The sequence below is a fragment of the Salmo trutta genome, chromosome 12 (genome assembly GCF_901001165.1).
Source record: "Salmo trutta chromosome 12, fSalTru1.1, whole genome shotgun sequence".
In the NCBI taxonomy this organism is placed as follows: domain Eukaryota; kingdom Metazoa; phylum Chordata; class Actinopteri; order Salmoniformes; family Salmonidae; genus Salmo; species Salmo trutta.
This window is the reverse complement of record NC_042968.1, coordinates 77813772-77818369: the sequence shown is the minus strand read 5'-3', so window position 1 is coordinate 77818369 and position 4598 is coordinate 77813772.

The window sequence follows — 4598 nt, the reverse complement described above, 5'->3', positions numbered from 1 at the left end:
TTGCACTCCATGAGGAAACTGCGTGGCAGGCTGACTACCTGTTATGCGAGTGCAGCAAGGAGCCAAGGTAAGGTGCTAGCTAGCATTAAACTTATCTTATAAAAAACAATCAAACTTAACATAATCACTAGTTAACTACACATGGTTGATGATATTACCAGTTTATCTAGCTTGTTCTGCGTTGCATATAATCGATGTGGTGCCTGTTAATTTATCATTGAATCACAGCCTACTTCGCCAAACGGGTGATTTAACAAGCGCATTCGCAAAAAAAGCACTGTTGTTGCACCAATGTGTCACTAACCATAAACATCAAACATCATTCTTAAAATCAATACACAAGTATATATTTTTAAACCTGCATATTTAGTTAATATTGCCTGCTAACATGAATTTCTTTTAACTAGGGAAATTGTGTCACTTCTCTTACGTTCTGTCAACAGAGTCAGGGTATATGCAGCAGTTTGGGCCGCCTGGCTCGTTGCGAACTGTGTGAAGACTATTTCTTCCTAACAAAGACAGCCAACTTCGCCAAACGGGGGATGATTTATCAAAAGCGCATTTGCAAAAAAAGCACAATCGTTGCATGAATGTACCTAACCATAAACATCAATGCCTTTCTTAAAATCAATACACAGAAGTATATATTTTTAAACCTGCATATTTAGTTAAAAGAAATTCATGTTAGCAGGCAATATTAAACTAGGGAAATTGTGTCACTTCTCTTGCTGTAATCGGTCTGGGTGTAGCTGGTGGAGAGGAGTCAGGTGCAGGACAGCAGAGATGAGTAATACACGTAATTTTACTCAAGATAAACAAATACAATTCGAATTTACCTAGCCCACAATACGGACCGTACATACAGTCTGTAGGGCCGTAGGGAGACCGGGCAAAGGGAGGAGATGGCAGGACTTAGAAAACGGATCCACAACGACCAGGATCGTAAGTTGCCCTGTGAGGGAGGAAGATCCGTCAGGAAGTCCACCGACAGGTGCGACCACGGCCGTTGTGGAACGGGTAGGGGTTGTAACTTCCCTCTGTGCAAGTGCCTGGGAGCCTTAAACTGGGTGCACACCGAGCAGGAGGAAACATAAACCCTCACGTCCTTGGCCAAGGTGGACCACCAGTACAAGACAGCGCACCGTCCGACCGATGCCAGGATGACCAGAGGAGGGTGACATGTGGGCCCAATAGATCAACCGGTCGCGGACAGCAGACGGAATGTACAGACATCCAGCCGGACACTGGAGAGGAGTGGGCTCTGTACGTAACACCCGCTCGATGTCCTCGTCCAGCTCCCACACCACCGGTGCCACCAGGCAAGAGGCCGGGAGTATGGGAGTGTGATCCATGTGTCATACATCCGGGACAGTGCGTCTGCCTTAGCGTTCTGGGAACCTGGTCGGTAGGACAGGGTGAACACAAAACAGGTAAAAAACATGGCCCACCTTGCCTGGCGAGGGTTCAGTCTCCTAGCCGCACGGATGTACTCCAGATTGCAGTGGTCAGTCCAGATGAGAAAAGGGTGTCTCGCCCCCTCAAGCAAATGTCTCCACGCCTTCAGAGCCTTGACGACAGCCAACAGCTCCCGTTCCCCCACATCATAGTTTCGCTCCGCCGGGCTGAGCTTCTTCGAAAAGAAGGCACAGGGGCGGAGCTTCGGTGGCGTACCCGAGCACTGAGAGAGCACAGCTCCTATCCCAGCCTCGGGCGCATCCACCTCCACTATGAATGCCAAAGTGGGATCCGGATGAGCCAGCACGGGAGCCGAGGTAAACAGAGCCCTCAGGTGACCAAAAGCCCTGTCCGCCTCAGCCAACCACTGCAGTCGCACCGGTCCCCCCTTCAGCAGTGAGGTAATGGGAGCTGCTACCTGACCAAAGCCCCGGATAAACCTCCGGTAGTAGCTGGCAAACCCTAGGAACCGCTGCACTTCCTTTACCGAGGTGGGCGTTCGGCCAATTACGCACGGCTGAAATGCGGTCACTCTCCATCTCGACCCCTGACGTGGAAATGCGTTACCCTAGGAAGGAGACGGACTGTTGGAAGAACAGACATTTCTCAGCCTTGACGTACAGGTCATGCTCCAACAGTCGACCAAGCACCCTGCGCACCAGGGACACATGCTCGGCGCGTGTAGCGGAGTATATCAGAATGTTGTCGATATACACCACTACACCCTGCCCGTGCAGGTCCCGGAAAATCTCATCAACAAAGGCCTGGAAGACTGGTGGAGCATTCATCAACCCGAAAGGCATGACGAGGTACTCATAGTGCCCTGATGTGGTAATAAATGCCGTCTTCCACTCGTCCCCCTCCCGGATACGCACCAGGTTGTAAGCGCTCCTGAGATTCTATCGGTGGTGACTAGAAGGCCGGAGACATTGACAGCCGAACGCCGCCCAAACAAGGAGAGGGACCGACTTCGGCGGAAGTTGTGACACTTGCGTTCATTGCACGCAGAGTCAGGGTATATGCAACAGTTTGGGCCGCCTGGCTCGTTGCGAACTAATTTGCCAGAATTTTACGTAATTATGACATAACATTGAAGGTTGTGTAATGTAACAGCAATATTTGGACTTATGGATACCACCCGTTATGGATACCACCCGAACGGTTCCATATTTCACTGAAAGAATAAACGTTTTGTTTTCAAAATGATAGTTTCCGGATTTGACCATATTAATGACCTAAGGCTCGTATTTCTGTGTGTTATTATATTATAATTAAGTCTATGATTTGGTAGAGCAGTCTGACTGAGCGGTAGTAGGCAGCAGCAGGCTCGTAAGCATTCATTCAAACAGCACTTTACTGCGTTTGCCAGCAGCTCTTCGCAATGCTTCAAGCATTGCGCTGTTTATGACTTAAAGCCTCCAGAAATTAGGCTGGCAATTCTAAAGTACCTATTAGAACATCCAATAGTCAAAGCTATATGAAATACAAATGGTATAGAGAGAAATAGTCCTATAATAACTACAACCTAAAACTTCTTACCTGGGAATATTGAAGACTCATTTTAAAAGGAACCACCAGCTTTCATATGTTCTCATGTTCTGAGCAAGGAACTTAAACGTTAGCTTTTTTACATGGCACATATTGCACTTTTACTTTCTTCTCCAACACTTTGTTGTTGCATTATTTAAACCAAATTTAACATGTTTCATTATTTATTTGAGACTAAATTGATTTTATTGATGTATTATATTAAGTTAAAATAAAAGTGTTCATTGTTCATTCAGTATTGTTGTAATTGTCATTATTACAAATATATATACAAAAATCGGCCGATTAATTGGTATCGGCTTTTTTTGGTCCTCCAATAATCGGTATCAGTATCGGCGGTGAAAAATCATAATCGGTCGACCTCTAACTCAGACCCATTGACTTTTTCTACATTTTGTTAGGTTACAGCCTTATTCTAAAATTGATTAAATGGTTTTAATCAATTTACACACTATACCCCATAATGACGAAGCAAAAACATGTTTTTAGACATTTTTGCTAATTTATTGAAAAAGAAAACTGAAATATCATATTTACATACAGTTGAAGTCGGAAGTTTACATACACTTAGGTTGGAGTCATTAAAACTTGTTTTTCAACCACTCGAGAAATTTCTTGTAAACAAACTATAGTTTTGGAAAGTCGGTTAGGACATCTGCTTTGTGCATGACACAAGTTATTTTTCCAACAATTGTTTACAGACAGATTATTTCACTTATAATTCACGGTATCACAATTCCAGTGGGTCAGAAGTTTACATACACTATGTTGACTGTGCCTTTAAACAGCTTGGAAAATTCCAGAAAATGATGTCATGGCTTTAGAAACTTTTGATAGGCTAATTGACATCAGTTGAGTCAATTGGAGGTGTACCTGTGGATATATTTCAAGGCCTACCTTCAAACTCAGTGCCTCTTTGCTTGACATCATGGGAAAAGCAAAAGAAATCAGCCAAGACCTCCGAAAAAAAATTGTAGATCTCCACAAGTCTGGTTCATACTTGGGAACAATTTCCAAACGCCTGAAGGTACCACGTTCATCTGTACAAACAATAGTAGGCAAGTATAAACACCATGGGACGACGCAGCTGGAAGGAGACACGTTCTGTCTCCTAGAAATGAACGTACTTTGGTGCGAAAAGGGCTAATCAATCCCAGAACAACAGCAAAGGACCTTGTGAAGATATTTATATCCACAGTAAAACGAGTCCTATATCGACATAACCTGAAAGGCCACTCAGCAAGGAAGAAGCCACTGCTCCAAAACCGCCATAAAAAGTCAGACTACGGTTTGCAACTGCACATGGGGACAAAGATTGTACTTTTTGGAGAAATGTCTGGTCTGATGAAACAAAAATAGAACTGTTTGGTCATAATGACCAGCATTATGTTTGGAGGAAAAAGAGAGGCTTGCAAGCCGAAGAACACCATCCCAACCGTGAAGCACGGGGGTGGCAGCATTATGTTGTGGGGGTGCTTTGCTGCAGGAGGGACTGCTGCACTTCACAAAATAGATGGCATCATGAGGATGGAAAATTATGTGGATATATTGAAACAACATCTCAAGACATCAGTCAGGAAGTGAAAGCTTGGTCG